Source organism: Loxodonta africana, chromosome 3 (assembly GCF_030014295.1).
Source record: "Loxodonta africana isolate mLoxAfr1 chromosome 3, mLoxAfr1.hap2, whole genome shotgun sequence".
Classification (NCBI taxonomy): domain Eukaryota; kingdom Metazoa; phylum Chordata; class Mammalia; order Proboscidea; family Elephantidae; genus Loxodonta; species Loxodonta africana.
In genome coordinates, this window is record NC_087344.1 from 78,951,296 (window position 1) to 78,964,642 (window position 13,347).

The following is a 13,347-nucleotide window of genomic DNA, read 5'->3' on the forward strand; positions in this document are numbered from 1 at the left end:
ATTGGCCTATATACATGTGGGGTATTTTTTTTGGTACTAACTTTGCTAGTATCATGTAGCAGGATAGAAATTTGCATACTATGACTCAGATGTGCAAAAGAATGTAACGTTCATTATTTTCTGTAACTATTCTGTCTTAGACTCGAGCCCCTATTCCTGCTAATAGCAAGGGGAAATTTTTAATTGTATTTACATCTTTATGAATTTAAATTGGATTCAGTCAATTCAAAATTCAAACTCCCTGCTGGCTGTTTTGTCCCCTCATAACAGCTGGGGGAAGAACCCCACACTGTCCTGTGGACTTCCCTGAGACGCCCCTTGTCCACTGAGGGAAGACTGGTTCTACCTTATCTTTTTGGGTATCATTCTGACACCTACTACTGAGATTCATCATCCCTGCATCCTGTACTCTCCTCATGCCAATCCCAGGCCTCCTCTACCCAAGTGGTTCCTCTCAGCACCTATCTGTCCTCTGAGGGATCCAAGGAACTCTTGGCTGCTTTCTCTACAACACGGTATGGTGCGTGGGACTCTGGGAGGCTGATCTCAGGCCTCTCCCTCAGCCATTGCTACCCCACCCATGCTGAACATGGCACTAAACCCAGTATAGGGTTGTTCTGAGGGGTTTACACTCTTCCTAAACTAAATCTTGCAAGTGGGCTCCAGCCATGTTTTGGGATTTCCCCAAAGCCATTTTCCCAAGTCACTTGTTCTTTGCCTCTCACTTTTCTCTTTCTCACACACGCTCTCCTCGTCTCCCATCATTAGAAAAACTTTCTGCTTTCCCTGCCTGTTGCTCAGCAATTTCCTTTACCTAACATCCTCTCCCTTCCTAGACAGCATTTGCTCTCCCCTACCTTGAGTGGTAGAATTCTCGCCTTCCGTGCAGGAGACCTGGGTTTGATCCCCAGCCAGTGCACCTCATACGCAGACACCACCTGTCTGTCAGTGGAGAGGTCTGTTTTGCTATGATGCTGGACTACTAGGCGAAAGGTTAGTGGTTTGAACCCACTCAGAGGCATCTTGGAGGACAGGCCTGGAAATCTGCTTCCAAAAGGTCACAGCCTTAAAAACCCTATGTAGCAGTTCTGTGCTGCACACATGGGACCTCCATGAGTCAGAATCAGCTCCATGGCAAGTAACAAGAAGGAAATGATGCTGAATAGGTTTCAGCAGAACTTTCAGACTAACACAGACTAGGAAGAAAGATCTGGCAATCTACCTCAAAAGCCAGCCAATGAAAATTCTATGGATTACAATGGAAAAGCTGCTACTGATCTTGGTGATGGTGCAGGTCCGGACAGCATTTTGTTCCATTATGCATGGGGTCACCATGAGTTGGGGACAACTATACAACAGCTAACAACATCCACAACTTTGAGACTATCAGAGTGTCTGGGTGGTACAAATGGTTAACTCGCTTGACTGCTAACCAAAAGATTGGAGGTTCAAATCCACTAAGAGGTACCTTGGAATAAAAGCCTCTGAAAAATCAGCCACTCAAAACTTACAGAGTTCAGTTCTACTCTGACATGCATGAGGTCACCATGAGCTGGAATTGACTCGGCAGCAACTGGTTTTTACCTTGAGACAGTGACAGTAAGGGCAGGAGAACAGCGGAGAAATAATCCAAATTATTAAGAAAGGAAAATACATCAGGAGCTATTTTCTAACTAGCTTACATTTAAATCTAAGACATTTATTGTATTTATGCTTTTGCTGCTAAATCAAGGATCCAATTACATGTAATATTCCTCTACTATAGTGGTGGGGGAGCGTGCTGCCTATTTTCTCCAAGTTCTTTCATTAGCTTCTCAGAAACCTCTCATGAAACCTATGCTAACAACTATTACGGATAATAGCTATGGCCCAGGAGCCTTATTTATATTGTTTCTAATTTTTGCAACAACCTAGTAGACTACAAAATTCCATTGCCGTTTCAGAGAAAAATAAATAGAGGCACAGAAAGGTGGCTGTATTAGTTGGGGTACAGTTTAAGTTGCTGCAATAAACACATGCCAAAATACAGTGGCTTAAACAAGATGAAAGTTTATTTCTCTCACACAAAACACAACAGAGGAAGGTGGCTCTGTTTTTCACATCCAGGGACCCAGTATCTTCTGTCTCTGTGCTCTACCACCTTCTAGGGCGTTGTCTTCATCTGTATGGTAAAAGCTGGCTCATCACCACACATCATGTGCCAGCCTACAGGAAGGAGGAAGAAAGCATGAAGAAAAGGCAGTTTCTTTTTTCTTTTCTGCTTATCTTTAATATTTTATTACATTTTTTGGTGAAAATATACACAACGAAACACATTCCCGATCAATAGTTTTTAAATATGATATTCAGTGACATTGGTTACATTCTTCACATTGTGTCAACCTTCTCATTATTTCTGTTCTAGTTGTTTTACTCCCATTAACTTAGACTCAAACTTCTCATCTATGCTTTAGAGTAACTGTTGTCTATTTGGTAACAATGATTTTTTTTTTTAATTGTGATTTACAAAGGAGAATGAAGAACACCAAAGACACAAGGTAATTATAAGACCAAGAGACAGAAAGGGCCACATAAATCAGAGACTACATCAGCCTGAGACCAGAAGAACTAGATGGTGCCCAGCTACAACTGATGACTGCCCTGACAGGGAACACAACAGAGATCTCCTGAGAGAACAGGAGAGCAGTGGGATGCAGGCCTCAGATTCTTGTGAAAAGACCAGACTTAATGGTCCGACTGAGACTAGAAGGACCCAGAGGTCATGGTCCCCAGACCTTCTGTTAGGCCTAGATAGGAACCATCCCCAAAGCCAACACTTCAGACAGGGATTGGACTGGAGTATCAGACAGAAAATGATACTGGTGAAGAGTAAGCTTCTTGGATCAAGTAGACACATGAGACTATGTGGGCAGCTGCTGTCCGAAGGGGAGATGAGAAGGCAGGGAGGGTCAGAAGCTGGCTGAATGGACATGAAAATAGACGGTAGAGAGAAGGAGTGTACCGTCTCATTAGGGGGAGAGCAACTAGGGGTATATAGCAAGGCGTACATAAATTTTTGTAGGACAGACAATAAAAAATTTTTTAAAAAGATTGGGAAAAAATTGTGCTTTAGGTGAAAGTTTACAGTGCAAATTAGTTTCTCATTCAAAAAGTTATACACAAATTGTTTTGTGACTTTGGTTGCAATCCACACATTGTGTCAGCATTCTCCCCCTTTCCCTTTCTAGCCTGGGTTCCCTACGTCCATTCCTTCAGTATTCCTGTCCCTTCCTACCTTCCCCTCTGCTATATCAGACAATGTTCCGCTGCTATTCATAAGATTTTCACTGGCTAATGCTTTTCAGAAGTAGACTGCCGGGTCCTGCTTCCTAGTCTGTCTTAGACTGGAAGCTCAGCTGAAACCTGTCCACCACGGGTGAGCCGGCTGGTATTGGAATACCAGTGGCATAACTTCCAGCATCACAGCAACACATAAGCTCACACAGTAGACAAACTGACAGATGCATGGGGATCACATGTGTTATTTTTTGTTTTATAGGCATACCTAATCTTTGTCTGAAAGGTGGACCTGAAAGTGGCTTTAGCTCTGAGTTAGCAGCGTGTCTGGGAGCCATATTCTTGGGGGTTCCTCTAGTCTCTAATCTCTGTCAGACCAGTAAGTCTGTATTTTTTTTTTTTTGCTACTATGATCCCTGTCAGAGCAGTTGGTGGTGGTAGCCAGGCAGTATATAGTTCTTCTGGGCTCAGGTTGGTGGAGGTTGTGATTCATGTGGTCTGTTAGTCCTTTGGACTAATATTTTCCTTGTGTCTTTGGTTTTCTTCATTCTCCTCTGCTTCAGGTGGAATGGGACCAATAGATGTATTGTAGATGGCTACTCTCAAGCTTTCAAGATCCCAGACGATACTCACCAAAAGTAGGATGTAGAACATTTCCTTTATGAATTGTTATGCCAATTGACCTAGATGTGCCCTGAGACCATGGTCCCCAACCCCCAGCCCCAGTAACTTTGTCCCTCAAGGTGTTTGGAGGTTTCTAGGAAGATTCTATGACTTTGCCTTGTTCACGTTGTGCTAACTTTGCCCATATTGTGTTAACACTTACCTACTATCTAGTTAGTGGTTTCCCTGCCCGATTCCTCCCTTCTCTCTTAAACAACAATGATTTTTTTCTCTGTGCAAACCTTTTCTTGGGTTTTTATAATAATGGTCTCATACAATATTTGTCCTTTTGTGATTGACTTATTTCACTCAGCATAATGCCCTCCAGATTCATCCATGATGTGAAATATTTCAAGGGTTCATCACCGTTCTTTATCGTTGCATAGTATTCGATTGTGTGTATGTACCATAATTTGTTTATCTATTCTTCTGTTGGTGGCCACTTAGGGCATTTCTATGTTTTTGCTGCAATGTAACATGAATGTGCATATGTCTACTCGTGTGATGCCTTTTATTCCTCTGGGGTATATTCCTAGGAGTGGGATTGTTGGATCATATGATATTTCTATTTCCAGCTTTTTAAAGAAGCACCATATCGTTTTCCATAGTAGTTGTACCACTTTACATTCCTACCAGGAGTGCATAAGAGTTCCAATCTCCTGACACCCTCTCCAGCATTTTTTATTTTATATTTTCTGTTTTACTATTATTATTATCACCACTAATGTTGGGGTGAGATGGCATCTCATTGTAGTTTCGATTTGCATTTCTCTAGTGGCTAATGACTGTGAGCATTCCCTCATGTGTCTGTTAGCTGCCTGAATGTCGCTTTGATGAAGTGTCTGTTCATATCCTTTGCCCGTTTCTTGATTGGATTTTTTGTCTTTTTGTTGTTGAGGTGTTGAAGTTTTCTATAAATTTTAGAGATTAGACCCCTATTGGATATGTCATAGCCAAAATTTTTTCCCAGTTTCTAGTTTCTCTATTTACTCTTTTGATGAGCATAAGTGTTTAATTTTAGAAGATCCTAATATCTAGTTTATCTTCTGGTGTTTGTGCATTGTTAATTATGGTTCATATTCTGTTTATGCCAAGTATTAGGGTCCCTAGCATTGTCTCTATTTTTTCTTCCATGATCTTTATAGTTTTAGGTTTTAGATTCAGGGCTTTGGTTCATTTTGAGTTAGTTTTTGTATATGGTGTGAGATATGGGCCCTGTTTCATTTTTTTTACAGATGGACATCCAGTTTTGCCAGCACCATTTGTTAAATAGACTGCCTTTTACCCCATTTAACGGACTTTGGTTCTTTGTCAAAATCAGTTGACCACAGGTGATGGATTTACACCTGGGTTCTCAATTCTGTTCCATTGGTCAATGTGTCTGACATTGTACCAGTACCAGGCTGTTTTGACTACCATAGCTGTATAGTAGGTTCTGATATCAGGTAGTGTGAGGCTTCCTACTTTGTTCTTTCTCTTCAATGACGCTTTGCTTAACGGAGGCCTCTTTCCTTTCCATATAAAGTTGGTGATTAGTTTTTCCATCTCAAAGAATGTTGTTGGTATTTGGATTGGGGTTGCATTATATCTGTAGATCGTTTTGGGTAGAACTGATATTTTTACAATGTTGAGTCTTCCTATCCATGAGCATGGTGTGTTTTTCCATTTTTGTAGGTCTCTTTTGGTTTCTCATAATAGTTTTTTTTGTAGTTTTCTTTGTACAGGTCTTTTAGGTCCCTGGTTAGATTTATTCCTAAGTATTTTATCTTTTTAGGGGTTATAACTGTTTTTCTGATTTCCTTTTCAAAGGTCTCTTTGTTGGTATATAGGAATCCAACTCATTTTTGTACGTTGATCTCGTAATCTGCTACTCTGCTGAATCTTTCTATTAGTCGGGCAGTTTCCTTTTTAAAACCCTTTCAAGACCCAATTATTTTCTGCTTTGAATTTTTTGTCGATACCGTGTGTTTTCATTAATGGCGGAATCATTGATTGTTGTTGAGTTTTTGGTAGGTAGTGTGGCTTTTTTTTTTTTTTTTGCCCCCGCCAACAATCCTATCTTCTGAGTCCCAAGGGACATATGTCGTTCTACTAATTCTACCCCCTGGATACCCTGTAGCATTCAGAGGGACATATGGTGTCCCAAAGAAAAAAATTCACAATTTCTATCTTTCCTACCAAAAATGCATACACTTCATACAACAGCCTGCAGAAACAGTAACTTGCAGCACATGGCCATTTTTTTGGTTTCAAACAGTCTTAAAGGCCCCTGCCTTGCAGCAGCATGCACTGTCAATGGGAAAGCAGCTTACCAAAGAACCTGAGAGGCAGAAAAACGAGTGGGCAATCATGTATTTCAACAGTCATGAAAAGGTTTTAAGGAAATTGAGCATAAGCCCATCAGCTCATATCCCACTGGCCAGAAAGAGCATAGTCACAAGGCCACAACTAACTGCAAGTGAGGCTGGAAAATATAACCTCTTTCTGTGGCCACATGCTAAGATAAAACTAGTGGTGGTGGTTCTATTACTAAAAGAAGAAGGAAATCATGGGTATAGGAGATCACATAGGAATCTCTACCACAGAATCCAAAATGAGTTTTTCCTTCCAATCTCTGAGCAATGTGCCTGAATGAAAACTATATGTCCCATTTCTCCTGCAGAAGGAGTGGCCAATGGGACGTAAGCACAGTCACCATGTGGAGCTTTCTGGAAATGTTCAATTGCTCATCTTCCCTTCAACTTTCCTGCTGCTTGGAATGCAGGCAATGTGTCTAGAGCTGACCTAGAACGTGGAGACCATATGCTAAGGTGGTGGGCCACACAGAAAGAAGGAGCCTGGGACCTTAATGATCAAGGACCCACCACACCAATTCTGAATGGTCTAACTCTGCGCTGCTTTATTTTCGGGGAGAAATAAGCCTCTGTCATATTTAAGTTACTCTAGTCATGGTCTTCTACCAACAACAAAATGAAATTCCTAATTAATTCAGAATCATTTACTTAAGTGATATAATCAAAGTCACACAGCTAGTAAGATATTTATACTCAGATTTACCTAGCTCCAGAGCCCATATTCTTGCCTTACCCGGAGTAAATTTGTCTTTTATAAGAAAGAAGTGGTATCCTTTTGTAGCATCTTCAATACAATAAAGAAGTAGTGATTGGCTCTACTATGTTTGGAGAAAGATATTTATGCTTTTCACCTGGAGGTCTCCAGTTTGTGTGATGAAGAATTTTGGCTAGTAAAATATTTCTCTACTGATGTATATGCAACGTAAAATTACAGAAAATCACCACAAGTTATGGAACTAAGCATGACTTTTTTTTTTTTTTTAACTATTTCTGACTTTTTTTCTATTAATTTTAATTAGCTTCTTTTTCATAAGCTGGTATGTACTGACAGACAAGCCCTAGCAGGTACTACTGTTAATAAAAATCAGTTGGGAATATTTTTGAAATTTATAGCATTCTACTCATTAACATTTTTTTTTTTTCTAGCTGGAAAAAAATCACAATTATTTAACTTTGGGTCTAATGCATTGGGTCCACCTTATGGGACACATAGTTTGGAATTCTCTGATCTATGTGATTGACTGATGGTGCTTTATACTAAAGACAAAGAGACAAGGAATAGCTTTTGAGAGCCAGCATGACCCTATGAGCCTGGATAAAGCCTTTTGGGCTTTCAAGTTTAGAGATCACTTGGTTGAAGCAGGAAATCAACCATATGGACTACTTAACTCAAGTGTTCCAAATTGCTACTGAGAAACTATCACTAGAACAAGTGGGAAAATAGTGCTACTTATTTGTCAAAATACCAAAAACCTCATTCGTTGTTAGAAAGGTTTATTAAATAATATTGTTATCTCTTTTTAGGAAAAGGAGAAGTGAGTGTCTGAGGCTATTGACAATGTTTAGGTTTGGATTGTCTTTTGTGATATAAATAAAGTAGATAAGACTGACTTTATCAGCAAATGCCACTTTTTTGGTTTCAGGGCTTCAAACTTTCACCTAGGCAAGGTAAAACAGTTGCATTGGTAGGAAGTGGGGTTCCACCCATTCTACCCCCAACCTCTCTCATAATTTCCTAATGAGTTTGTCTAGATGTAAATGCGCCAATCAAGAACGAGGCCTGGCTCCCTGGCAGAATGACTGACTCTAGGACTGGGGCATAAAATATACAGAATGAGCCTGGAGCATCTTGTAAGTGCCAGGAAGTGAGGATGTGTTAAAAACAAACAAACAAAAAACACCTACAATGATGGAGGTATGTCAAAGGAGCCAACTGAAAGAGCTCCCAATGGCTACAGCTGGAACAATTTGAGCACCAAAATAAATAAAGTATTATTGGATTATAACCCAAAGTATAAAATAAATATCCATGAGTTTGTACTGATAAAAATAAATCATTGAATGATTGGGGAAGAAGAGACAAATCTGTGGGTAAAAATTTCAAATAATAGATACTCAGCCCTCAAGACGGTGAAGCATAATTCCCCACTCTTTAAGCGTGGCTTGCGCGTTGTGACTTACTTTCAAAGAATATAGTACGGAAAGGAGGAAAGGGTATGACTCAACAGGGGAGAAACCTGAAAACGCTACTACAGCCAGGTGATCAAGGTCAACATCAACAGACGTGTTGATAGTATGTACACGTGATATGTTGTGATGAGAATGGTACTTTACCTCTGTGGTCTTCTTCCCCAAAATGCATTATTCCAGTCTAATCTTGAGAAAAATATCAGATTAATCCCAGCTGAAAGATACTCTACAAAATAAGTGACCAGTGCTCCTCAAAACTATCAAGGTCATCAAAAACAGGGAAAGTCTGAGGAACTCTCACAGCCAAGAGGAGTCTGACACGAGACAACTAAATATAATATGGTTTCCTGGAACAGAAAAAGGGCATTAGAAAAAACTAAAGAAATCTGAATAAAGCATGGACTTTAGTTAATAATAATGTATTAATATTGGTTCAATAATTGTAACAAATATACCATACTAATATAATATTAATAATAGGGGAAATTGGGTGCTGAGTATATGAGAACTCTGTGTACTACTTCTGCAATTTATCTGTACATGTGAGACTGTTCTAAAAAATAGTTTATTTAAAAATAAAGGAAGGATAGGAAGACTTAACATAGTAAAAATGTCTATTCTACCAAAAGCCATCTATACATACAATGCACTTCCGATCCAAATTCCAATGACATTTTTTAATGTGATAGAGAAACAAATCACCAACTTCATATGGAAGGGAAAGAAGCCTCGGATAAGTAAAGCATTACTGAAAAAGAAGAAGAAAGTGGGAGGCCTCACTCTACCTGATTTCAGAACCTATTATACAGCTACAGTAGTCAAAACAGCCTGGTACTGGTACAATAACAGACACATAGACCAGTGGAACAGAATTGAGAACCCAGATATAAATCCATCCACGTATGAGCAGCTGATATTTGACAAAGGCCCAGTGTCAGTTAATTGGGGAAAAGATAGTCTTTTTAACAAATGGTGCTGGCATAACTGGATATCCATTTGCAAAAAAATGAAACAGGACCCATACCTCACACCATGCACAAAAACTAACTCCAAGTGGATCAAAGACCTAAACATAAAGACTAAACCAATAAAGATCATGGAAGAAAAAATAGGGACAACGTTAGGAGCCCTAACACAAGGCATAAACAGAATACAAAACATTACCAAAAATGACAAAGAGAAACCAGATAACTGGGAGCTCCTAAAAATCAAACACCTATGCTCATCTAAAGCCTTCACCAAAAGAGTAAAAAGATCACCTACAGACTGGGAAAGAATTTTCAGCTATGACGTCTCCGACCAGTGCCTAATCTCTAAAATCTATATGATTCTGTCAAAACTCAACCACAAAAAGACAAAGAACCCAATCAAGAAGTGGGCAAAGGATATGAACACACACTTCACTAAAGAAGATATTCAGGCAGCTAACAGATACATGAGAAAATGCTCTCGATCATTAGCCATTAGAGAAATGCAAATTAAAACTACGATGAGATTCCATCTCATTCCAACAAGGCTGGCATTAATCCAAAAAACACAAAATAATAAATGTTGGAGAGGCTGTGGAGAGATTGGAACTCTTATATTCTGCTGGTGGGAATGTAAAATGGTACAACCACTTTGGAAATCTATCTGGCATTATCTTAAACAGTTAGAAATAGAACTACCATACAACCCAGAAATCCCACTCCTCAGAATATACCCTAGAGAAATAAGGGCCTTCACACAAACAGATATATGCACACCCATGTTTATTGCAGCTCTGTTTACAATAGCAAAAAGCTGGAAGCAACCAAGGTGTCCATCAACGGATGAATGGTTAAATAAATTGTGGTATATTCACGCAATGGAATACTATGCATCGATAAAGAACAGTGACGAATCTGTGAAACATTTCATAACATGGAGCAACCTGGAAGGCATTATGCTGAGCGAAATTAGTCAGAGGCAAAAGGACAAATATTGTATAAGACCACTATCATAAGATCTTGAGAAATAGTATAAACTGAGAAGAACACATACTTTTGTGGTTACGAGGGGGGAGGGAGGGAGGGAGGGAGGGTGGAAGAGGGTTTTTTACTGATTAATTAGCAGAAAAGAACTGCTTTAGGTGAAGGGAAGGACAATACTCAATACATGGAAGGTCAGCTCAATTGGACTGGACCAAAAGCAAAGAAGTTTCCGGGATAAACTGAATGCTTCAAAGGTCAGTGGAGCAATGGCGGGGGTTTGGGGACCATGGTTTAAGGGGACTTCTAAGTCAATTGGCAAAATAATTCTATTATGAAAACATTCTGCATCCCACTTTGAAATGTGGCATCTGGGGTCTTAAATGCTAACAAACGGTCATCTAAGATGCATCAATTGGTCTCAACCCACCTGGATCAAAGGAGAATGAAGAACACCAAGGTCACACGACAACTAAGAGCCCAACAGATAGAAAGGGCCACATGAACCAGAGACCTACATCATCCTGAGACCAGAAGAACTAGTTGGTGCCCGGCCACAATCGATGACTGCCCTGACAGGGAGCACAACAGAGAACCCCTGAGAGAGCAGGAGATCAGTAGGATGCAGACCCCAAATTCTCACAAAACAGGCCATACTTAATGGTCTGACTGAGACTAGAGAAATCCCAGTGGTCATGGTCCCCAAACCTTCTGTTGGCCCAGGACAGGAATCATTCCCGAAGACAACTCATCAGACATGAAAGGGACTGGACAGGGGGTAGGAGAGAGATGCTGATGAAGAGTAAGCTAATTATATCAGGTGGACACTTGAGACTGTGTTGGCATCTCCTGTCTGGAGGGGGGATGGCAGGATAGAGAGAGTTGGAAGCTGGCAAAATTGTCACGAAAGGAGAGACTGGAAGGGCTGACTCATTAGAGGGAGAGCAAGTGGGAGTACGGAGTAAGGTGTATATAAACTTATATGTGACACTCTGACTTGATTTGTAAACGTTCACTTGAAGCTCAATAAAAGTTAATTAAAAAAAAAAAAAAAAGGAAACCCTGGTGGCGTAGTGGTTAAGTGCTACAGCTGCAAACCAAAGGGTCGGCATTTTGAATCTGCCAGATGCTCCTTGGAAACTCTATGGGGCAGTTCTACTCTGCCCTATAGGGTCGCTATGAGTTGGAATTGACTTGACGGCACTGCATTTTGCTTTTAAAGGTAAAAACAATGATTGGCTCAAGCAGGCACATGAGACTATGCGGACAACTCCTGCTGGAGGGGAAATGAGAAGGCACAGGGGGACAGGAGCTAGTTGAATGGACACAGGGAATACAGGGTGGAGAGGAGGAGTGTGCTGTCTCATTAGGGGGAGAGCAGCTAGGAGTACATGGCAAGGTGTGTATAACTTTTCGTATGAGAGACTAACTTGATTTGTAAACTTTCACCTAAAGCACAATTTTAAAAAAAATCAACAATAAGAAAACTACCCAAAACCCCGAGAGTATGACCCTCAGAAACCGTTTTAATTCAGTACTGAAGTCACTCCTAAGGTTCACCCTTCAGCCAAAGATTAGACAGGCCCATAAAATAAAATGAGGCTAAAGGGGCACACCAGCCCAGGAGCAAGGAAGAGAAGGCAGGAGGGGACAGAAAATCTGGTAATAGGGAAGCCAAGGTCGAGAAGGGACAGTGTTGACATGTCATGGGGTTGTTAACCAATGTTATAAAGCAATATGTATGCTAACTGTTTTAAAAAAAAAAAAGGAATGAGCACTGGTGTCTGATACAGCACGAGAGCAGACTTTATAGCTGTACCTCTGGTGAAGAATGTATGCTATGACCATGAACAATACCACAGATCAGGAAAGGCCAGGAGGTAGCCAGTATCCTTTGGGCCACATTTTGGTACTGCCCAGAATGACTACCACATAATTCTTTACATTTGTGTTACCACTGGTTTGTTATGTCCTACATAGTCTCTATCTATTGGGAGAATGTACCAGAAATAAGCAAGCCCTTAATTTTGTACCTTTCGCGTCCCTGAATGGTGCAAACTGTTAACACACTTGACTGCTAACCAAAAGGTTGGAGTTTCAAGACCACATAAAGGCACTGTGAAAGAAAGGCCTGGAGATCTACTTTCAAAAAATCAGCCATTGAAAACCCTATGGGGCACAGCTCTACTCTGATACATATGGGGTTGTCATGACTAGGAGTTGACTGTTCAAATAGTCCCTTCCAGGGGCTCTATTAGTATAATACTGGGGAGGCAGTATAACTTAACTGATTGGTAAGTTTGAAAGGAGAGATTGGGCATGCATGACAGAACCCCTTTCTATCTCCTTCATTTTGGAAGTAGAGTTGCCCACAGTTAGCAGGTTCTCTACTCCTCCATGCTGCATGTTTTTAAGTGCCCTTCCCTTATGGAGGAAGCCTATAGAAGTTTAGGGCTTACTCTGAGCAGATGGTAAGTTCCCCTAACTCTGAGAATCATCATAAAGAAGACAATTTGACTCTCACATCTAGGCCACACTCTCTAATATAACGAAAATAAATATGGCATCCACCTGCTGGCTCTTGTGTTATTTATTAAGTGGTTCAGAACTTGGATAGAGAAGAGGGGTGTTATCAAATACCTCCGGAAGACTTAAGTTTTGGGGGTAATATTCCCCAGGGAGGCCAAGGCCACGGTATACTGAGCTCAACTGAAGGCAGGTGATTACAGCAGGATGCCATGACTCTGGACACTTGAATTGGGACATAAGACTTGGTATGCAGACTGGGGCTATATCTTGGAAATAGTGACATACAGAAAGGCTTCCTAAAGTGTCTCATATGGCTTGTCGGCTTCACTTTGCCCAGACCTAGATTAAGCCTTATTTCCTATAAACCAGGGCCTTCTCTACTGTTT

General features: G+C 40.5%; 1 long non-coding RNA gene across 1 annotated transcript in view; it reads right to left on the bottom strand.

Annotated features, from left to right (window-relative positions):
• Positions 1-1,892: 1,892 nt before the first annotated feature.
• The window catches only part of LOC135230889 (uncharacterized), a 36,657-nt gene continuing 25,202 nt past the window's right edge, over positions 1,893-13,347 (bottom strand). Inside the window, exon 4 of the long non-coding RNA XR_010321627.1 lies at positions 1,893-2,205. This is a non-coding gene — a long non-coding RNA (uncharacterized LOC135230889). The remainder of the gene's footprint in view (positions 2,206-13,347) is intronic.